Here is a 24,491-nt window from a genome sequence, read left to right on the forward strand (position 1 = left end):
TAACCGGCTTTTTAAGAATGGAGTCAAAATTGGGATTCAAAGGCCTCTCACTGCCCTTGTGATCAAGACCAAGTTCTTAGCATAGCAGGGCCCTCTCCAGCCACAGGTCAGTTTTCAGTCCCAGGAGTGCAACACTCCCTTCATGTTGCAGGGCCTCCTCCCATGCTGTGCTTCCCACTGGGGGACTTTCCCCTCTCCTCTTTCTTTAGCTATCACTTCTTTTGTCACTGAGTCAGGGAAAGCTTCCCTGACCTCCCAAACTAGTGCACTTTACCCAGATTCACAGCATCTCATTCCTGTGCCTTGTAGCTCTTATCCCAGCTGCCATTTCACGTGTGTGTTTAATTACTTCACGTGTGTCGACATCCGATGTAAACTGTAGGCTCCATAAGAACAGGGCTGCATTAATTATTGATCACCTCTGTATCCCCAGGGCTTGTTCTCCGTGTGACACGTTGTCAATGCCCAGTTTCAGATATTCATTGAATGATACTTAAAGGATGAATGGTAAGTGCGGAGAAGGTTGTGACCTCAGGGAACTAGGGTATGATCACCATGAGCTTCCAACCCTGTGATATTGCCCTGTGCATATAGACTGTCTTGGTCTGTGCAGGCTGCTATAACAAAGTACCATCGGCTGGGTGGTTTACAAACAGCAGAAACGTATTGCTCACAGCTCTGGAGGCTGGAGGTCTGAGATCAGGGTTACAGCACAGTCAGGTTCCAGTGCAGCCCTCTTCTTGGTTCAGACTGCTGACTTCTCATTGTGCCCTCGCACGGTGGAAAGAACTACAGAGCTCTTTTGGGGGTTCTGTTTTATAAAGCCACAATTCCAGTCATGAGGGCCCCACCTTCATGTTCTAATCACTTCTCAAATGCCCAACCTTCTAATTCCATCACCTTGGGAGTTAGAATTTCAGCATATGAATTTAGGGGCATATGTATTTAGCATATACAGACAGTCTCCAAATTATGATGGCTTGACTTATGATTGTTCAGCTTTTTGAGCATGTAAAGGTGAAATGCTTTCAGTAGGAACTGTACTTTGATTTTGAATTTTGATCTTTTCTTGGGCTAGTGATATGTGTTATGATACTGTCTCATGACTAGTAAGCAATTGATAAAATTATTCCGTGTACATACAACCATTCTGTTTTTCCCTTTAGTATGGTATTCAATAAATTGTATGGGTTATTCAGTACTTTATTATAAAACAGAATTTATGATAGATGATTTTGCCCAACTGTAGGCTAATATTCACTTTTCACTTTCATGCATTGGAGAAAGAAATGGCAACTCACTCCAATGTTCTTGCCTGGAGAATCCCAGGGTTGGGGGAGCCTGGTGGGCTGCCATCTATTGGGTCGCACAGAGTCGGACACGACTGAAGTGACTTAGCAGCAGCAGCAGCAGGCTAAGATTAAGTGTTCTGAGAATGCTATGATGTTCAATAGGTTGGGGTATTAAAAGAATTTTTTACTTGCAATATTTTCACCTTATGGTAAATTCATCTGGATATAATCCCACCTTAAGTCAAAGAAGATCTGTAGTTATATGGAAGTGGTGGGAAAAGAGGAGAGGTATAGGGACTTCTCTGGTGCTCAGCAGTAAAGAATCTACCTGCAATGCAGGAGACGTGAGTTAGATCCCTGGGTTAGGAAGATCGCCTGTAGGAGGAAATGGCAGCCTACTCCAGTATTATTGCCTGGAAAATCCCATGGACAGAGGAACCTGGCGAGCTATAGTCCATAGGGTCACGAAGTGTCGGACACCACAGAAGCTGCTGAACATGACAACCATACGTTCACTACACTTAGAAGTTCAGCTCCCAGGTCAGACACTCCTGCTCTGAAATGTAGCTTGGTCACTTGCTAGCTGGACAACCCTGGGAAAGTTACTTCAATTCTGCTTCTTTGGTTGTCTGATATGCAAAATGGGGTGGATGTTGGTATGTAATCCTGTCACCTATGAGGCTGCATGAGATAATGAAGGAACATTGTAACAGCAATGTTATCTGCTGTTATTATTATAAGAAAGACCCCAGAGTCTTAAAATCATCTTCCTCCTTGATCACTACAAATTATATAGATACATAGAACTTCATTTGGCAGCCTGAAGATATTTTAGAAAGGTCTGATAGCTTATCATAAGAATTTTTTGATATCCATAATCTATGGGCATTAGTGAGGAGTGAGATTTAAGAAAGAAGGCTCTTTTTCTCTGTAATGGCCCATATGGGAAAATAATCTTTTAAAAAGAATGAATATATGTATATGTATAACTGATTCACTTTGCTGTACACCTTAAACTAACCAACGTTGTAAATCAACTATACTCCAGTCAAAATTGGGCTTCCCAGCTGGCGCAGTGATAAAGAATCTCCCTGCCAATGCAAGAGATGCGGTTCGATCCTTGGGTCAGGAAGATTCCCTGGGATAGGAAATTGCAACCCACTCCAGTATTCTTACCTGGAAAATTCCATGGACAGAGAAGCCTGGCTGGCTACAGTCCATGGAGTCACAAAGGGTCAAACACAGTTCAGCAATTGAGTATGCATGTCCAAGAAAATTTTTTTTTCAAAGAATAAAGAAATATATTTTTAACCTGTAGTCACAAGATAAGGACATTTGAACTTGGGTTGTAAAACAAAGAAGCTATGTTCACAACATCCCCAGATAAACTTTCACGAAAAATATGGTGTATGTAGGATACAAAAGTCATTATGAGGTGACCTCCAGTCAATTTCTTCCGGTGTCCATTTCCCTGGGCTCTTAGCCTATGAGGATGCTGGGATCCAAGCCACTGTCCACCATCCTGCTCGCTAACTGGGTCTTGTTCTTCATTAAGGAATACTGACCAGAGGGATGGTCAGTTCAGCTCAAACCTAGTGCTGAATTGGAGTCATGCCTGGATTCCAATTTAATCTCCAATGGGGCCTGTTTTTAGCCCAAGATGCCCTAGCCATTAGGTCATAGATCTTTGGGAATTCTCACCCAGGATTCTTTGGGAATCCTGACTGATAGGTAGACTGCTAAAGAACCACGTTAGGCCTGAGTTCCCTGGATTGGTTCCATCTTTAGACCTGAATGGTCTGGTTGCTCTTTTTTTTAATTTACCTTTGAATTCGTGGGAGGGGCTGCACTGAACACAGCCAATGACAGACATACATGTCATTCATTCTAGTGAACAGACAGGATTCCAGCTACCTTATTTGTGTAAGTATAAGCAGACTTTAGAATGAAAAAAATAACCAAAGAGGATGGATTATTGGGATAGGTCCAAAATGCTAATTTGCCCCAGCATAGGTTCCCTATTTAGTTCATGCAAAAATGCAAATATCCTCAAGAAGGAAAATAAATAATAATATTAACTTACGTCTACTGAGCAGTTCCCATGTGCAGGCACTGTGCTAAGAGGTTTACACAAATGATCTCTGATCTCACACAACAACCACAACAGACCCACAACTATTATCATTTTACAGACAAGGAGAACAGAGGCACCAAGGGCTTAAGTCTGTATGCTGAAGGGCATATAGTGGTCAGTGGGGAAGCTGGGATGGAAACCCAGGAAGCCTGGCCTCAAAGCCCATCCTCTTTACGGCCACCCTGAACAATCTCCCTGGTTGCTTTTATTCATTTCATTTCATTCCTGCCACCGTTTATGCCACATGCTATGGAGTAAATACAACTCAATCAGATATAAATTATGTATTTGAAGAACCAACCGTCAAGTAGAGATGTTAAGACCTATGCAGAAATGTTAATAACAAGCATTTAAATAGAGCTTCCTATTACTATGTTCCAGGCACTGCTCTAAGCACATTATATATATTAACTGACTCCTCAAAAGAAGCTTTCTTGTGGATTCTATCATCGTCTCCAGTTTATAAATGATGAAACTGGGAAGAGGGACTTCCCTGGTGGTCCAGTTGTTAAGAATCCACTTTCCAAAGCAGGGGTGTGGGTTTGATCGCTGGTCAGGGAACTAAGATCCCACACGTGGAGGGGTGGAGCGGGCAACTGAGCTCATGTGTCACAACTAGAGAAAGCCTGAGAGCGGCAATGAAGGCCCAGCATAGCCTTTAAAAGCAAGAAAAGAAACGGATAAGTGCCTAAGACCACACAGCTGTAAAGAGGTGTCATTTGTATTTGAAGCCAAGTTCTTAAAGGGATGAAACCATTGAGCAGACAGAAATAAGTTCAAAGCCAGGGGTGTTCCAGTGCAGACGTGGTCAGATAGCACTTAGCTCATCTTCCGAGTGTGCCTGTTCAGCCAATGGCAGGTTCACCCAGCGCTTTCTTCACTCTTCCTCCTGGGCTTCATTTTCAATTAATTCATTCAACAATTATTTCCTGAGTGCCTGCAACATGCCAGGCCCAGGAATGTCTGCTGGGTCAGTGTGATGATAATGACTGGTGAGGAAACAGAGAAACGGGAGAGGAGATTTCAAGTCAGACCAGGGAGGTCAGCGTGGCCTGGCACCAGGAGTCTCAGGGATGGTTGGGAAACTGCCAGGCTGACCAAAGGAAAGGCATTCTACGCAGGGGGATAATTGCCTCAAGACCCCGAGCTGTGAAGGAGCATAGCATCCGGAGAGCAACATGGAGTTGGATGCGGTTAGAGGATTGGGAGAAGGCATGGCCTACGGAAGACAGACAAAAAGGAAGATGGGGAGCATCCTTGACTGACAATTAAAGACTTATACGTTTTCCAGCAGACCGTGGAAAGCCACTGGAAAAGTCTAACCAGCCAAGATAGGGAGATGGTTTGATTTGTACTTGAGAATCTGGCAGCTGGGGTGTGGAGGATGGCTTGGAGATGGCATTCTGGGTAGGGAGGCTGTTCTGACTGTTGTAGTGAGCAATGAGCCCTCAATAGGCTGAAGGAGTGTAGGGACCTTGACTCACGTTTGGCTGAAATTGGTTTACTCTGTGTCTGGCATTTCTGTAGTGGACTCAAACCAGAGAATGCCTTAGGGTTTCGCAAAGAATTAACTGAACCAATATTAAAATTGTCACATCCTCCCCAATTTTATAAGAAAGGTGTCATCAAAAGGAGTCGCAAAACTCATTCATATGGGTTGTACTATCACCAAAGTATAGAAGGCCAAGAAGGCCTGGGTCGAGTCCTTCTGTCTGCAAATCTTGACACACAAGTACGCCTTCTCTTGACTGATCTAGAGCCTGTACTTCTTATCATCTGCCTAAGTGAATTCTCCCAATTGTTTCCTCCTATTTAATTCTGTTTTTACATTTCTAAGTCCATGACTCAATCGTAGCATCACTGAAAGCTGCAGAAGCAAACGTTCTGCGATGTAGTAGGAAGTCCATGGCATCACCCAGGAAGGTTCTTATCTGACTCCCTCTCTAGATGTAACCACCAGCTTATGGAAAATATGGGGACCAGAGGTACAAGTAACCATAAGAAAATATTTGGCCAAATCTATACTGTAAGATACTCTATAGAACAAATTATCAGCTTCTTCATTAAATTGGTGGCATAAAAGAGACAAAAAGAAAAGATAATTATTGTGGAATTAAAGAGGCTTAGAAGAATAACAACCCAATGCCATGTTTGAACCATGATTCAAAGAAACAAACTGTAAAAGACATCTTTCCCAATTGGGAATGAATTTGAGGAATTATTACTTTGGTTGGATATGATTAGTGGTATGTTTTTGTTTTTCTTAATATCCTATGTATTACATTGGAGTGTTTCAAGGAAAATAACATGGTCTTCTGAGATAAATGAAATGCAAGAAATTTCATTTTATTACAGTGAAAGAAGATTGGCAAAATGTTGACAGTTGTTGGTTAATGAGTCAATTATGCTATTGTTACGCATATTTGAAATTTTCCATTATGTAAAGGCTGTGTGTGTCTTTTAGTTAACTCTGCTTGCTTTTTTTCAGATATTTTAAAAATTGAAACATAGTTGATTTATAATATTATGTTGATTTCAGGTGTACCATATAGTGATTCAAAATTTTTATAAATTATACTACATTTGTAGTTACTATAAAATATTGGGGATATTGTAGCTCATTTATTTTGTATATAGTAGTTTATACCTCTTGGTCCCCTACCCCTTCTTGCCCCTTTGGCCATCCCTCTCCCCACTGTAAACACTAATTTATTCTCTCTATCTATGAGTCTGTTTATTTTTGTTGTATTGACTAGTTTATTTTTTAGATTCCACTTATAAGTGATAGCATACAATGTATTATCTTTCTGTGACATATTGGATTAAATATGACATCCTCCAGGTCCCTCCATGTTGGGACAAATGACAAAATTGCATTCTGTTTTATGACTGAGTAGTATTCATTGTGTATACGTACATCACAGCTTCTTTATCTGTTCCTCTGCTGGCGGACACTTAGGTTGCTCCCTCATCCCGGCACTTATAAATCATGCTTCTTTGAAATTGGGGTACGTGCATCTCTTTGAACTAATGTTGTTGTTTTCTTTGGGTATATACCCGGTTATGGAATTGCTCATAGATCGTATGGTAATTCTAGTTTCACTTTCTTGAGGACCTTCCATGTTGTTCTCCCCAGTGGCTGCACTGATTTAGATTCCCCCAACAGTGTACGCGTGTTCCCATTTTTCCACATCCTCACCAATATTTGTTATTTGTGGTTTTTTTGTTGTTGTTGATAGACATTCTGATAGGTATAAGGTAAAATCTCATTGTGGTTGTGATTTGTATTTCTCTGACAATTAACAACATTGGACACCTTTTCCTTTGCCTATTGACCATCTGTATGTCTTCCCTGAAAAATTACCCTTTTGCATCTTCTGCCCACTTTTCAGTTGGGTTGTTTGTGTTTTTTGATATTGAGTTGTATGAGCTGTTTATATATTTTGGATGTTAGCCCCTTATCAGTTATATTTTTGCAAGTGGTTTCCTTTGCTGTGAAAAACCTTTTCAGTTTAATTAGGTCTCATTTATTTATTTTTGCTTCTGTTTCCTTCACTTTAGAAGACAGAGCCAAAAAAGGATTGCTAGGATTTGTATCAAAGAGTGTTTCGCCTATGTTTTCTTCTATGAGTTTTATGCTTTCTGGTCTCAAATTTAGGTTTTTTTAAATCCATTTCAAGTTGATTTTTGATATAGTATAAGAAATGTTCTAATTCATTTTTCTACATGTAGCTGTCCAGTTTTTCCAGCACCATTTATTACAGAGACTGTATCTTCTGCACTGTGCATCGTTGCCTCCTTGGTCATAGATTGACCACAGTGCGTATGTGCTCTCCTGAATTCTCTATTCTGTTCCATTTATCTGTATGCCTGTTTTGGTGCCAATACCACTACAATTTGATAATTGTAGTTTTGTGGAGAGCCTGGGGCTACTGGCTTACTGTCTGATAAAGCCAGGTCCTGGGGCTCTTGCCAGCCCACTGCAGGCAGAGGCAGGTCCTAGGATGTAGCTGCAGGGCCCAGGGCTGGTGTTGGGCCACTGGTGAATGTGGCTGCTTCCTGACATGGCTGGCTATGGGGTCTGCAGTGTCCTAAAGGTTGTGTTGGCCTGCTAGGTGGGTGACCCAGCTGGTGGGTGACCCAGCTGCTGGGTGGGCTGGGTCCATAGGCTGCGGGGCTGAGGTTCTCCTGGGGCAGTGAACTCCCACTGGTAGGTAAGACCAGTCCTGAGGCTGGAGCAGGCTCCCTGGTGCCTGGAGCCAGGGCCCAGCAGGGACTGGCCTGCTGATACAGAGACTGTGTCTGCAGGCTGTTGGGTGGAGGTTTTCCTGAGTCTACTGTTTACCCACTGGTGGGTGAGACTGGTCCCCAGGCTAGACCAGGCTTGCTGGTGGGTGGGACTGTGGATTTCTGGGCTGGTGCCTTCCCACTGTTGAGTGGGGCTGGGTCCTGGGGACTCTGGCTGCATCCCAGAATTGGGGTCAGCAGACTGGTAGGCAGAGCTGGGTCCTGAGGCTGATAAGGTAGATGGAGGATTCCAAACTGGCATTTACCACTCCTGGTATAAGTGTGGTGGAAGTTCAGTTCAGTCACTCAGTCGTGTCCGACTCTTTGTGACTCCATGAAGTGCAGCACGCCAGGCCTCCTTGTCCATCACCAACTCCCGGAGTTTACTCAAACTCATGTCCATTGAGTCAATGATGCCATCCAACCATCTCATCCTGTCGTCCCCTTCTCCTCCCACCTTCAATCTTTCCCAGCATCAGGGTCTTTTCAGATGAGTCAGTTCTTTGCATCAGTGGCCAAAGTATTGGAGTTTCAGCTTCAGCATCAGTCCTTCCAATGAATATTCAGAACTGATTTCCTTTAGGATTGATTGGTTGGATCTCCTTGCAGTCCAAGGGACTCTCAAGAGTCTTCTCCAACACCACAGTTCAAAAGCATCAATTCTTTGGCATTCAGCTTTCTTTATAGTCCAAATCTCACATCCATACATGACTACTGGAAAAACACTAGACAGACCTTTGTTAGCAAAGTAATGTCTCTGCTTTTTAATATGCTGTCTAGGTTGGTCATAACTTTTCTTCCAAGGAGGAAGTGTCTTTTAATTTTATTGCTGCAGTCACCATCTGCAGTGATTTTGGAGCCCAGGAAATAGTCTCTCACTGTTTTCATTGTTTCCCCATCTATTTGCCATGAAGTGATGGGACCGGATGCCATGATCTTAGTTTTCTGAATGTTGAGCTTTAAGTCAACTTTTTCACTCTCTTCTTTCACTTTCAAGAGAATCTTTAGTTTCTCTTCACTTTCTGCCATAAGGGTGGTGTCATCTGCATATCTGAGGTTATTGATATTTCTCCCAGGAATCTTGATATCAGCTTGTGCTTCATCCAGCCCAGCATTTTGCATGATGTACTCTGCATATAAGTTAAATAAGCAGGGGTGACAATCTACAGCCTTGATGTACTCCTTTCCCGATTTGGAACCAGTCTGTTGTTCTATGTATGATTCTAACTGTTGCTTCTTGACCTGCATACAGATTTCTCAGGAGGCAGGTAAGGTGGTCTGGTATTCCCATCTCTTGAAGAATTTTCCACAGTTTGTTGTGATCCACATAGTCAAAGGTTTTGGCATAGTCAATAAAGCAGAAGTAGACATTTTTCTGGAACCTTCTTGCTTTTTTGATGATCCAACAGACGTTGGCGATTTGATCTCTGGTTCCTCTGTCTTTTCTAAATCCAGCTTGAACATCTGGAAGTTCTCTGTTCACGTACTGTTGAAGCCTGGCTTGGAGAATTTTGAGCATTGCTTTGTGAGGGTGTGAGATGAGTGCAGTCGTGCGGTAGTTTGAACATTCTTTGGCATTGAATGTTGCCATGTGGTGGAAAGAGCTCCCCAAAAGCCTGCTGCCCATGTAACTGTGTCCCCAGGGTAAGTTCCAGTTGCCTTCCACCTCACCAGCAGGCTTTCCAGGACCAAGGGCTGGGTCGGACCCAGGATCCTTTCAAGTTACTGCATGTGTACAGGGTCCCAAAGCATGTGAGATTTTGTGTGTGCTGTTTAAGAATGGCGTCTGTTTTCCACAGCTCTCTGGCTCTCTGCAAAGTAAGCCCCTCTGGCCCTCTGGGGGCTCATCTCCCTGGCACAGGACTCCCAGGCTGGGAGTGATGTGGGACTCAGACCCCCTTGTTCTTTGGGGAGAACCTCTGCAATCGTAATTATTCTTTTGTTTGTGGGTGGCCCAACATATGGATCTTGACTCTACTGCGACTCCAGCCCTCCTGCTGGTCTCATTCTGGTTTCTTCCTTATATCTTTAGTTGTAGAAGATCTTTTCTGGTAGGTTCTGGTCTTTTTAATTGGTAGGTATTCAATCAATCATTGTAATTTTGGTGTACCCGTGAGAGGAGGTGAGCGCAGAGTCTTTCTACACCACTGTCTTAGCTGATGTCCCTAGAACTCTGCTTGCTTTTCCACTCTAAAATTAACATTGGCACTTTAAGGAAAACAAAAATAAATACCCAGAAGAGTTAACTACATGCCCACCGCTCTTATTCTTGGTCAGTGTTCTGTATATTTCTTTGCATTTTTTTTTCCTTTGAACACACACATAGATTTTTACATAGTTGATAATGATTTTGTATTTCATATTTATTCTTATTTTTCCACATAATATACCATAGCGTCTTTCACTTTACTACTTGGGCTTTGTAACTAGTGGCATACCAGCCCTTGAAAGCTAACCAAGAGTACTTCTTCCAAAGTCTGTGTTGTTGAAATCATTCATGATGGAAATATCCAAACTGTGGAAATCAGCACACATTACAAATCAGAGCTTTCCCCCAGAGAACAGGTGGTCAAAGATTTACCAGCACATCACAGTTTATAACCATCATTTGTGTGTGTGTGCGCACTCAGTCGTATCTGACTCTTTGCTACCCTAGGGACTGTAGCCCACCAGGCTCCTCTGTCCATGGAATTTTCCAGGCAAGAATACCAGAGTGGTTAGCCATTTCCTCCTCCAGGAGATCACCCCTGACGCAGAGATGGAACCCCCATCTCTTGCATCTCCTGCACTGGCAGGTGGATTCTTCACCACTGATGCCATCTGGGAGACCCAACTATCATTTTTAATGGCCACCATATAGCCCTTTGAGTAAATACATGATAGTGAGTAGTTATACTTAATACATACCAGGTACTCAGTACCTTACTCATTTAGCCATTTAACTCCAGCATCAGAACCCATCAGGTAGGTGCAATTATTGTCCACATTTTGCAGAAGAAGAAACTCAGGCAGACAGTAGTAGTAAATTGCCTGCTGTCCCACTGGTAGAAAGCAGAACAAGCCTGACAGCTGGGATTTGAATGCAGGAGTCTCACTGCAGCATCTTAGCCTTTACCGTACCTGCTGCTTGGTATCTCTGCTCCAGCCAACAACTGGGCAGCCACCCTCTGAGGCCAGCACTTCTGTCCATGAATCATTCAGCAAGTGGGCAGAACTGAGGGGCAGCCTGCTTCATCTTCCTGCAGCCTGAGTGCATGTGGGGAGCCCCGCCCCCCAGGAGTTTCCATTACCTCTTGAACATGGCTCTGCACGCCAACAGAACAGATGCACCAGCCTGCACTGCCAGCTACTCAGAAGGCAGCAACTTTCTCAGGTTGCTCTCAGAACTGAGCTGGGTTTGGGGGGGATGCTGACACACCCCAAGTTGCAAGAACCATTGCAACCTCAGCGGCCAGGTGAGCTTCTGTATTTTTTCAGGGCAAGGACTGCACGGGTGACTTCTTTCTCCTGCCCTAAGTGTTGGAAGTGTTTTAAGCACCCACCAGGCAGTCAGGGGCACTGGGCAGGATCCTATTTCTGGTGTAGCTGCTGAGTTGCCCGAGTGATAACCAGGGAAGTCATTTGACCTCAGCAATGATCCTTTTACAAGGTAGAGGCTCATAAGACCCAAGCGTTTTCAGAGCACTCAGAAGCTTCTGCAGACAAGACGCTGTGTGTGCAGTTCAGCTGCCTGCAGGTTCTCTCAGGGCCAGCATTCACATTCATGGGGCTGGGAGCCCTGGGGCTCCCATTCTGTGCTCTCACGTTAGTGAGAGGTGTGGCAGTGGCGGTCTCTCAAGCTTGCCAACCCTGCTTTGGAGAAGAGGCTCACACGAAGCTGAGGACAGACCATTTCATCAAGGTGGGAGAGAAGAAATATTGTCTCAGAAGTTATGAGGGTTTGATTGCCACTTGACTAAAATCATCACTGAAATAGAAAAATTGTATGTCCCCTACATGCAAAGCCTTGCAGTACCCTAGGAATTCAATCAGTATTTATTGACAAATGGTCTTGTCATCCTAAGAACAAAGCACTTAAGCATCTAGTTTCAGTCAAGTTTAGGATTTTCCCTGACCTTTCAAATTCTCTGAAACATAAAGTACCAGATAGAGATCCAGCCAGAATTAGAACATGGTCAGTGGCAAATCTCTGGCTTTCTTCTTACAGTGCTTCCAAGAAAGGAGTTCAGTATGTGTAAAGAGATGAGAGACAGGAGGAGAGAGGGAAACAACAGAATGGGAAGGACTAGAGATCTCTTCAAGAAAATTAGAGATCCCAAAGAAGCATTTCATACAAAGATGGGCACAGTAAAGGACAGAAATCACATGGACCTAACAGAAGCAGAAGATATTAAGAAGAGGTGGCAAGAATACGCAGAAGTACTATACAAAAAGATCTTTGTGGCCCAGATAATCATGATGGTGTGATCACTCACCTAGAGCCAGACATCCTGGAATATGAAGTCAAGTGGGCCTTAGGAAGCATCACTACAAACAAAGCTAGTGGAGGTGATGGAATTCTGGTTGAGCTATTTCAAATCCTAAAAGATGATGATATGAAAGTGCTGCACTCAATATGCCAGCAAGTTTGGAAAACTCAGCAGTGGTCACAGGTCTAGAAAAGGTCAGTTTTCATTCCAATCCCAAAGAAGAACAATGCCAAAGAATATTCAAACTATCACACAATTGCACTCATCTCACATGCTAACAAAGTAAAGCTCAAAATTCTCTAAGCCAGGCTTCAACAGTACGTGAACCGAGAACTTCCAGATATTCAAGCTGGATTTAGAAAAGGCAGAGGAACCAGAGATCAAATTGCCAACGTCCGCTGGATCATCAAAAAAGCAAGAGAGTTCCAGAAAAACATCTACTTTTGCTTTATTGACTAGGCCAAAGCCTTTGCCTATGTGGATCACAACAAACTGTGGAAAATTCTTCAAGAGATGGGAATACTAGACCACCTGACCTGCCTCCTGAGAAACCTATATGCAGGTCAGGAGGCAACAGTTAGAACCGGACATGGAACAAGGGGCTGGTTCCAATTTGGAAAAGGAGTACATCAAGGCTGTATATTGTCACCCTGCTTATTTAACTTATATGCAGAGTACATCATGAGAAATGCTGGACTGGATGAAGCACAAGCTGGAATCAAGATTGATGGGAGAAATATCAATAAGCTCAGATATGCAGATGACACCACCCTTATGGCAGAAAGTGAAGAGGAGCTAAAAGAGCCTCCTGATGAAGGTGAAAGAGGAGAGTGAAAAGCTAGCTTAAAACTCAACATTCAAAAAGCTAAGATCATGGCATCCGGCCCCATCACTTCATGGCAAATAGATGGGGAAACAATGGAAACAGTGAGAGACTTTCTTTTTCTGGGCTCCAAAATCACTGCAGATGGTGACTGCAGCCATGAAACTAAAAGACACGTGCTCCTTGGAAAAAAAGCTATGACCAACCTAGATAGCATATTAAAAAGCAGAGACATTGCCTTGCTGACAAAGGTCTGTCTAGTCAAAGCTATGGTTTTTCCTGTGGTCATGTATGGATGTGAGAGTTGGACTGTGAAGAAAGAATTGATGCATTTGAACTGTGGTGTTGGAGAAGACTCTTGAGAGTCCCTTGGACTGCAAGGAGATCCAACCAGTCTATCCTAAAGGAAATCAGTTCTGAATATTCATTGGAAGGATTGATGCTGAAGCTGAAACTCCAATACTTTGGCCACCTGATGAGAAGAACTGACTCATTGGAAAAGACCCTGATGCTGTGAAAGATTGAAGGCAGGAGGAGAAGGGGACGACAGAGGATGAGATGGTTGGAGGGCATCACCTACACGATGGACATGAGTTTAAGTAGGCTCTGGGAGTTGGTGATGGACAGCAAAACCTGGTGTGCTGCAGTCCATGGGTTCGAAAATTGTTGGACATGACTGAGCAACTGAACTGAAGGAAAGAAAGACAATATGTAGTGGTCTTAACCGAAATAGATTTGTTTAAAATTTGTTTGCCTCTCTACATTCAAATTCTCTTGAATGCCTTTGATTAAAAAAAAAAGAAAAAAGAACCCGATGGCTCTATGAGTCCAGATTACTCCTCAGAATCAGAGGGGCCATGGAGGGCTGAGACACAAATAGAAGTCGAGGAGAAACAGAGCATTTGGCGAATGAGAGGCAGCCATCCTAGCCTCCCTTGTGGCAACTATCAACCAATAGGAAGAAGATGTGGGTGGAAAATCACCATGCAAATAAAGTCCACGTTGCATGATTTGTTCTGCAGATATTTGGAATCATGTACGATGTCCCCAGCTGAATGCATTCTCTGTTCTTTTGTATCCCCTGAAGCCTAATAACAAGCATGGACTCTTGCTGAGGCTTGTTTTCACCCTCTGTGATCTCATGGAAAGAGGAAAATTTACAATGACAGTGATTCCGCATTTGCCATTTCTTTTTCAAAAAATGACTTAAATGATAGACCAAGCTTGAGCTCCCCTACAGGGCAGTGATGAATTTCACAGTTGTGTGTGTGAGCTCTGCCATCTTGTACTTCTCACATCTCACATGAGCCTGGACACCCGGTCCTCTCAATGTGGTCACCACGCGATGCTGTCAGGATGACAGCTGCCACATGGCTAGCTTTCCCTAGAGGCCTCCGGGCACTGGCCTGGGTCATCGATTAGGACTAATTGGCAGGGCTGACATTTGACTAGAGCTAATGACCTGAGCTCTCCAGGAGTCACCCTGACCTCTGCCCTGTAGCAAGCCTGCTTTGGGGTTTGATGGCAGTATTTCTGCAATTCATCAAGACAGCACATCATACTGTTCCCTTGGCATTTTAATAGTGCAGTGGGTTATGTTCCAAACCAAAGGCAGCGTTGTAGTTCTTGTTGGATTTAATTTAATTGAGAACTACTGGCTCCTGGTTTGGCCCAGAGGTGGGTGGTGGTGACCTGTCCAATCCCCAAAGGCTAAGGGGATTTTTAGTCAGGGGTGCCAGGCATAGGCAAGCCAGGCAGAAGAAACATAATATTTCGACTGCTTCTGAAGAATGCAGTGAAGAGTCAGAAGCGTTCTGAAGGAGGCAGTTGTTTTATGAGGGGGACAGTGATGAACCTCTAAGATATTGATGGTGTATCCAGCAGGCTAGTCTGTCTCCATTAGCCAGGCAGAGTAAACATGGCATCAGAGGTAAGGTTCTCATTGAATGCAATGGTTTTCTCCTCTCTTATTCCCCTTTGGACTGGACCATATTGTCACCTGGAAGGGGAATCCTTTCTCCACGCGTTCTTTGCTCCACTCTCTGAGGACACAGTCTATTAGATTTCAGTCAACTGCTGTAGCATTCATACATTTTTTTTTAACCTCACCTCAGAGCAAAAGTGCATTATTTGCAGTAACTAAGCCCATGTACGTACACATACCCACTCAGACACACTTGAAACAAAAGCTTCAGAATTACTTTTTTACAGATTACTGCTGCTGCTAAGTTGCTTCAGTTATGTCCGACTCTGTGCGACCCCATAGACGGCAGCCCACCAGGCTCCCCCTGTCCCCGGGATTCTCCAGGCAAGAACACTAGAGTGGGTTGCCATTTCCTTCTCCAATGCATGAAAGTGAAAAGTGAAAGTGAAGTTGCTCAGTCATGTCCGACTCTTCGCGACCCCATGGACTGCAGCCTTCCAGGCTCCTCCGTCCATGGGATTTTCCAGGCAAGAGTGCTGGAGTGGGGTGCCATCGCCTTCTCCAGATCACTGCAATTACAGAGACTTCCAATGTTATTCTATTTCTCTCTCTCCACTTCCTTTTTCATTTTAATACTGGTTAAGATGACTATATTAATTTTGTTCCCTACAAACTGATGACCACTCAGGTCCTGAGAAGCACTAATCACATGCACACCTTGGACCATCTCCTTTTACTCATTCTCTGGGATGTTTTCATTGTCTTCTAGTGTTTATTATTTATTGTGCAAATGTTCACATTTGTCGATTATTTGAAAATAATTGTCAATATTTATACATACCTTTAAAAATTCCTCAACAGATCCTCAAAACATATTAATATTTGGTTTCTTCTCTGCTACTTCATTTCTTTTCTCTGCCCCAAAGCCATTACTATATAGGAAACAGTCTGAAAACACACACACCAAAAAGTTAACAGGTTCTTTCTGGATAGTGAGATTATACACTATTTTTAATATTTCTAATACATGTATATTATTTGTATGAAAATCGTGCAAGTTTTTGCAGTGATGATTGCTATATTTAATTAAAAGGTTAGTTACTAGAGCTTTTGAAAATAATGGTAAATTCTTCTCATGGTCTTATTAATTTTTTACTTTCCCAAGTCATTTGAAAAGAAAATTGCATGTAGAAGCTAATCAACAGCCTTTGAAAGATATCAGTGTTTCATAGTGTTTATTTTGCCATCATTTTCTTCAATTTTCATATCTGTCTTTCAGTTCTCTTAAAATATATATATATATATATTTTGTTTTTATCAGTGTGCTGATGTCAGCCCTCAAGAATCAGTTCTTCAGCTGGCTGACAAAATGTAGGAAGCTATTGCTTCTGTCTTATGTTAAGTAACAGATCATTCTGTCTCCTCTGATGATTCATAATTCAGCAGAGTTGTCAAACCTCAAAAGTAATAAATTGTGTGTGTGTCTAATCTTTGTGAAATCCTGACTAATTTGCTGATAATTAGTGGGACATTAGCCATAATATTTTTTAATGGGATGCAGCCTGTGAACTTTATATCCCACTTAACTGTAACCGTTTTCAATTGATAGATAACTGTTGGCCATTGTATGTGTATTTCTTTATGGTTTGAGGAAGTTACACTCACTCAGGGCCTCTGTTAAAACAAACTACAACCTCTGGAGTGTTATTGCATCAAGTTAAATTGCCAACCTGCAAATATAGCCACTTGATGTCACCTCTGACCCAGCCTTCACGACTTCCTAGGGGAGCAAGGAAAGAAGGACTAGGTAGCATAGGGACCACCTTTCACAGCTGGTGCTTCACATCTTCCTTCACTCCCTTTTCCTGTTGAGTACACACTTGCTGCTTTTCAAGACTTTGAAGCTCTCTGTACCCAAGTCCTCTTTGCAAAAGCAGTTGATTAAACCTGCAGAGAGCTGCCAGTCCAAACCATCTTAGGCTCCATCATTGCCAATCTCAGAATATACCAATTGAAATATTAAACTAAATGATAAACCACATTTATTAATGTGGTTACACTTAGTGATGAAAGCGTGTAAAGAAGGTCTTCCCAAGTAGAATTTTTTTATAGTGATGATGTATTTTTTCAATTTTATTTATTTTTGGCTGTGCTGGGTCTTTGTTGCTGTGTGCATGCTTTCTCTAATTGCAAAGAGTGGGGCTGCTCTCCAGTTGAGGTGTGCAGGCTTCTCACTGGAGTGACTTTTGTTGCAGAGCACGGGCTGTAGGCATGCAGGCTCAGTAGTTATGGCTCATGGGCTTAGTACAGCATGACGAATCTTCCCAGATCAGGGATTGAACCCGTGTTCCCTGCATTGGCATCTAGATTCTTAACCACTGCACCACCAGGGAAGTCCTCCCCGTGTAGAATTCTTAAATAGAACTGTCCACTTTCTTATTAGAACCTCTCCCCTTTGGCACTGTTCTTTCTATTGCCTCGCACTCAACATCATCATGCTGTTTCCTAGGCCTCTTTTCCATGTATTTTTCTCTCCTCTAGTTCTCAAGCTGTCAGAGTGGCTTCCTTCTTTCATGTATGTTTATCTGTCCCATTTCTATTCTTTCAGTATTCAGCTTATCTGAAGAAGATCTTGGGATCTGAGTTGACCACACTCATGAGCTGTTAGTGTGATGTGGCAGGGATAAAATCTCATGGGAGTACATCATGCCTGGTCTACATATGGCTATCTTCCCGTATACAAATTATTAATGCTATATGGTGTTCCTTACAGTGCAGGGTTGTAGAAACAGCCATTAAGGAAAGATGTAGACTTTAATCAACGAATGGGAGCCTCCCCCTTGTATGAATGGAGGAGACTGCCAGGAGCACAGAAGGTACAAGATTCCAAAAGTGATCTGCCACCTGGCACCATAAACACATAAGATTTATTTGGACCAAGCGCCTTCTGGACAAGTGTTAGCCAGTGAAGCCTTCCTGGAGGGATCTTTGCTTTTACCAGCTAGAAGTGGTTTACTCTTTCAGCTCTCCACAGAGAATGGGAAAAGCAGGCAGAAATCAATTGAATTTGTTTTGTGGTGAAAGTTTCCACTGATGAATGACTGCTTAGGGTTCCCACCAACTTCAACAGGAGGGTTAATTAAATCATTATCCTGCTGGCTGGCATGGAAACAGTGGCAGCCTTGCTGATGCAAGGCAGTTTCAAAAGTGTTCAGCTGAAAACAGTTAAGATGCTCCTTGTCCTGCTCTCTAATTGGGGACCCAGCCCTGGGCCATTAACCTTCTGCCCTGACAGACTGGATCAGCTTCTGTGGACCTTGCATTAGAGCTGCACAACTTGCTTCCTAGTCCGATTAGGTGTCATTGGCCTTTTCACCCCAGTTCCCATAGCACTGAAAGAGCTCTATTTTAATACCTGAATCAGGAAGCTAAGGGGCGGTTCTCGGTGGTGATAAGGCTGTCTTGTTTTCCAGGAGCGCAAGCAACAACTGGACATGTGACAACTGTTAGTTACATAGTTGCTGACTTATCTATTATACCTCCAGCAATACCGTCTGGATCTATAAAGATTTCTTATCTTATTACCATGAAAAAGGATTGTATAAACTTGTTTTTCCAAAAGGCTGTTATGAAAAAAGACAATAATGAACACATACACCAGGCGTATTTTGCCGCGGTGTCTCCCATGTTGTGAGAAGAGTTCAAAGGGCAGGGTCACTAGCTGACTTGGAGTTTCTGACCTGGATATTTAGTGGCCAGTGGTATAAATGATTCAGCAGAGAAAAGTGGGGAGTATTCTATTGTCTTAGTTTCCTGTTGCTCCTGCAACAAATTACCACAAACAAAGCAACACATATTTATTATTGGAACTGAGTCCCCCTGCTTGAGTTTGCGACTAATTTCTCTGTCCAAAACTTTATTTACTCTTTCTTGCCACCTGCCCTCATCAGGATGAAGGAGTATCAAAGAAAAGAGGGAACTGAAACTAAGCAGGACCATCTGGGGCCTTCCCAGGTTCAAAAGCCCCTGTGTCCCAGTTTCTTTCTTTTTTTTAACTTTTTTTTTTCTTTTGACCGCTTTCCAGCACATGTGGGATTTTAGTTCCCTGACCAGGGATCAAACCTGGACCCCTGCCTTGGAAGTGCAGAGTCTTAACCACTGGACCACTAGGGAAGTTCCCCACATTTCTTGTTTGTAGGGAAAAAAAAAGACTTTAATCTCCTAGGCCTTTCCTGAGTTCCAAAGAACAGGCTCAAGCAGTTAATAATTAGGAAAGTGAGGGAATGCAGAAACAAAGGAAAAGCTGTCAAGGAACAATAGTTCAGTAGTAAAACAGGAGTCCTGGTTCCTCCCCAAGTGTATGTATAACAACCTGAGGCATATCTTTGAGCTATTCTGCAGATGCTAAGATCCCTACACAGATGGAGTAGAGAGACTGTATGCTGACCACAAGCTTTAGACCCCAGACTGGCTGGAACCAGAGGGCTGAGGATTCAGTTCAGTGCAGTTGGATACGTGGGGTCGCATCCAACTCTTTGTGACCCCACAGACTGCAGCATGCCAGGCTTCCTTGTCCATCACCAACTCTGGGAGCTTACTCAAGTCCATCGAATCGGTGATGTCATCCAACCATCTCATCCTCTGTCATCCCCTTCTCCTCTCAGGTTGAAGATTAAGATTCCCAAAACTTGACTCTCTGACCACACCACCAACCCATCAGAAGAAAGTCCATAGGCTGCAACCTTCATCCCAGGTGTTGCCTTTAAAAACCCTTCCCCGAAAGGTATTAAGAAGTTTGAGTCTTGAGCACGAGCTCCCTGTTCTTGCTTGACACCTGCAGAAACCGCTGCACTTCTGTTCTCCATGAGCTGGTGTCCATGTGGCGGGTGAGTGGGCCCACGTTCAGTTTGGTAACATTATCTAACAGTTCCGAGGGATCAGAAGTCTGAAATGGGTCTTACAGGGCTAAACTCAAGGTGTTGGCAGGGTTTTGTTGCTTCTCGGGGCTCTAGAAAAGTGCCTATCTCCTTGCTTTTTCTAGGTTCTAGAGGCTTCCTGCATTCCTGGCTCATTGCCTCCAGTTATGAATCCCGTCAGTCCAGCTGCTCATGTTGTTGTGTCTCCTTCTCTGACTCTTCTGCCTTCTTTTCCTTAAAAGGACCCTTGTGGTTACGTTAGACCCACCAGGTATGGCATGGGAATCTCCCACATTGCATGATCCTTAGATACATCTGCAAATTCTCTTTGCTATGTAAAGGAACATATTTGCAGGTTCCAGAGAAAAGAACATGGACATCTTCTGGGAAGCATTATTCCGCCTACCACACCTATTAAGGGAATTGTTGCTTTTCTATCTCAATATTAGAGTTGTTTCAAATTCCTTTTGCCATGGGAGGAGAAAATAGCAATGTAGATATGGTCCCTTAGAGACACAGAAACCCATTTTCCATTATCAAGTGCAATTTCAGGAAATGGCCATTTTAAAGGACCATAAAGATAATGGCACCCCTGGTTGAACAGATGGCCTCTGAGCACAGCTCTGAGCTAGGTACAAGAGCAGTTTCATGGCTGGGGAGGTCGGGGAGGGAGGGCATTTGGGGAGTGCAGTGTAGGATGGGGGTGTTAGAAAGGTTAAAGAGCCTCTGAGCTGCATGCTCTGTCTTCATGTCTCCCGAGTTTCTAGGTTATTTGGAAAAAACCCCTCTATAGAGAAGTCAGCCAGCCTTGAAAAACAAGAATGGCCTCTTTTGTAACTGCTTTTCCTACCCGGAAAAGCTGAGATGGAGCAGGGCCTCAGAGAAATGTGCATAAGTCAAAAGAGCCTGGGCTTGGGAGTTGCCAGAATGGGACTCTGGTCTCTGCTCTGTGAAACTTGACCGTATTGCATAATCTTTGTGTCAATGAAAATGTCTGTCTCTTAGGGTTGATGTACTGATAAGACACAGCGTATGTAGCACTCACAGTACACTGGTTGGCTCATGGTGGGTGCTCATAATAGTCAGCGCCATCAAGGCTATTATTATTATCATCATCATGATAATTAGAACAGGAAATGGAAATTGGAGTCAAGTCTTCCAGGAAAATTTCTCACACTGTTACAGCCATTAGACATTTGACTGAACCAGGGAAGAGAATTTGTGGGCAAGAATGATAAAGAAAAATGACTCCCTCTTTCCCACCCCCTGTGCCCTCCCTACCCAGACACCCCTCTAGAAGAAGTCTTGGGAGTACCTTCTTAGGCTCTAAAGAAAAAAAACAAAAACAAAAAAAACTTGAACATAGTAACACCCTCAGTCTTGAAGATGCCAAAATTAAGCCAGCAGGAAGCAATTTAGTTCTTCAGATTATGGGCTGACTTACTCTAATTGTATTCTCTCCCCACAAATTTTGAGATTTGAAGAGGCTCCATCTTTCCCTCCAGTGTTCAGAATTAGCTGAGATTAAGAGTCATACAAAGAGAGCTCAAATGATCCTTGGCAATGCTGATGGGGAATCATGACTTTAGATGTACAGCCATGTGGGTTTGCCATCAACTTACCCCAGTGAGATGAACTTACCTACCCAGGTCCCAGCCTAGCAGGACAAGTCAGGAACTCCCCAGAGTGCTGGCCCTTGATGCTGGTCTGACCAAAAGCAGATTGGAATGCCTGTGTCCTGGAGACATGCTTGCACCAAAGTAAAACCACTGTTGAGGCAGTCCAAGCGTGGGTTGGAAAAGACTTTCCAGACACACAGGGAGTGGAGGGGAGTGAGTTTATTAAGAACAAAGATCAGAGAAAAACTGGGCCCTGCGAACACAGTTGGCCAACCTCCTGGCAGACCGGGGAAAATTGACTGTTTTTGTGGGTTCATAGCCAATTTTTATAGCCTCAAGACAAAGAAAACTCCTGCCAGAAGGTTGGCGTTAGGTGATTGGTTCTTGCCTGGAGAATCCCATGGATGGGGAAGCCTGGTGGACTGCCGTCTATGGGGTTGCACAGAGTCGGACACAACTGAAGTGACTTAGCAGCAGCAGCAGCAGCAGGGTGTTTACCGGAATGGGCATCTTCGCCTAACTGGGAGTCAGCCAGGCTTATGTGGGAGCTTGTTAGTGATAATCAGGGGGCTTTGGGCAAGGTTACAAAGGGGCTCAGTCACCTTCAGAGGTGACCTTGGTTCTGGACCCCGCTTCTGTGGCCCTGTGGCAGGACTCGGCAATAACCCCAAGGAGGATGATGGACCATGCTTAGCTCCTTCCACCACATTCAGCAGTCAGAAATCCCACCTTCTCCCATGGCAAGAAAGGGCGAGAGGTGATGAAACAGGTCGGGAGTATTGCTCTATTAGGAATTCCTTTGAATCAGAACCTGAGGCGCTGGCACTTCCCTCATGGTCCAGTGGCTGAGAGTCTGCGTTCCCAACACGGGCGGCCCTGGTCTGATCCCTTGTCAGGGACCTAGATCCCGCACGCCCCAACAAAGGTCGAAGATCCCACAGGCTGCCACTGAGACCTGGAGCAGCCAAATTAGAACAAACAAACAGGCCTGAGGCCCGAGTCACTGGCTCTGGGGGAAGCCAGCTGCCAATCATAAAACTCTCAAGCAGTCCTGTGGGCGAGGAACTGAGACCTCGGCCAGCCACCTGCACTGACTTGCCAGGCTAATGTGTGAGCCACTTTGGAAGCAGACCCTAGCCCTAGTCAAGCCTGCAAATGCTGGTACCTGTTGCGAATGATAGCTTTTGTCAGTTAAACAAATCAGATCTCCATTTGATGAGCAGCTAATCAATGAAACAGATAACCTGAACAGCTGAGAGTGGACGAAGAAGATACAGTTGATGTGTTGGGCAGTAAAAACAAGGTGTCTACTGAAAGAAACACCTGCTATTTGATCCTAGAACTTGGTTCTACAGGCAAGGATACATTCTCAGTTAGAAAGCTATAATTTGGTCCCATCACTTCCTAACAGCTAGTGTCATGTTCTCCAATCTTTCATTTTCTCTTTTCCCGTTCCTTTATGTATCTGTGTACAAGCATATTGCATTTGGGGATTTTAATTTTTTTTCAAATGGCCAGTGATGTGTTTTGAGCAGCATCAAATGGACATGGGGTGAGGGAAAGCTGTTTTTGTTAAACTTTTTTTCCATAATGGCATGCTAGTTCAACCTTAATCTTTACATTCTTCATATTTTTAATAAAGAAACTGAGGGATTTAAGATAAGCTCTGACTCCTGTAGGACCACACTGCCTTAAATCCCAAGGATGAAAACTCGAAGAGTAGAAATAATAATAAATTGTACTGGCTTCTTGTGATTTAAGTTTATGCGTGTCAGTTTCTTGAACTCATTATCCTCAACCAAAACAGACAAAAGGTCACATAACATTGAGTGTGATCTCAGTGAGACAGCAGTGAGTGGTTCTGAAGAGAAACCTTAATTCCCCGCCCAGGAGTTGAACCTGAGTAGCCTGGATGAAATCAGGAATCCTAGCTGTTAGTCCACCATCGGCTAGAGGCTAGAAGCAAAGTGGCCTTGGCTCTGTCCCCCGTTAGAAAGCAAGAGTGTTTCAAGGAGAAAAAAACTGTAAAAACAAGCACAACGTTTTATTGTTAGAGACAGCGCAGCATATGGGAGCGCACACGGAGAAGCAGTTTATTTAAGTCAGAAGCAAAGCAGAAACAGATCTGGAGAGAAAGGGTGTGGGTGTTCTCACTGATGAGGAGGAGCGTAATAAAGAGATGGTTTAAACACTTCAACAGGACAGTCCTTCTAGGTCTTTGCCTTTGAACGATTATTTCTTCTTTCACATCTGACCAGCCCTAGGACACTCCCCCAGTATATGTGCGCATCTTTTTGCTAAGATGGATCCCACCTTAGAGGCCTGTGGGTGCATGTCCACACTTATTATGGGGGAGGGGGATGGGTAGGGACCCCTCCCTTTTTGACCCCCAAGGAGCCTTCCTCCACACGTGCAAACAGAGAAGCTTTCCCTGATCTCAGGAGTGGTCATTTTTATCTCTTTACTTTAGCGGAGTCCAGCTTCTGCCACTAGCTTTATCCTTGGGATATCTGGGTGAGAAGAAAGCTTCAGTTTTACCCCACTTGACAAACACCAGCTGTCCAGCCCAGGGGCCCGTCTGTCTCCTTCCTCATCTAGACCTGGAAACAAATAGACAAGCAAACAACAACAGACTCAACATCAAGAAGACGTTACAGCTCTAGAGGTCTCCTAACAGCATAACTGAAGAGATGCTGCGTAAAACAGAGAAATGGCCAAAGGGAAAAAGGACATACAGAAAAGAAAGCCAACTAACAGCAACAGAGAAGGGTGAGGAATTTCCCGCTTGACTCTATGCCACATGCCAGACAAATGTTCCTGGCATCACTTTTGGAGAACCTCCTGATCCTGAGAACCAGCTATCATTGTTGTTCCACAGGAATGTGGTCCATGAGCTTGGGTGGGAGGTTGTTGTTGTTGTTCAGTAGCCCAATCACGTCTGACTCTTTACAACCCTGTGGACTGCAGCACGCCAGGCCTCCCTGTCCTTCACCATCTCCTGGAGTTCGCTCAAGTTCATGTTCATTG

Source organism: Capricornis sumatraensis, chromosome 2 (assembly GCF_032405125.1).
Source record: "Capricornis sumatraensis isolate serow.1 chromosome 2, serow.2, whole genome shotgun sequence".
NCBI lineage: Eukaryota > Metazoa > Chordata > Mammalia > Artiodactyla > Bovidae > Capricornis > Capricornis sumatraensis.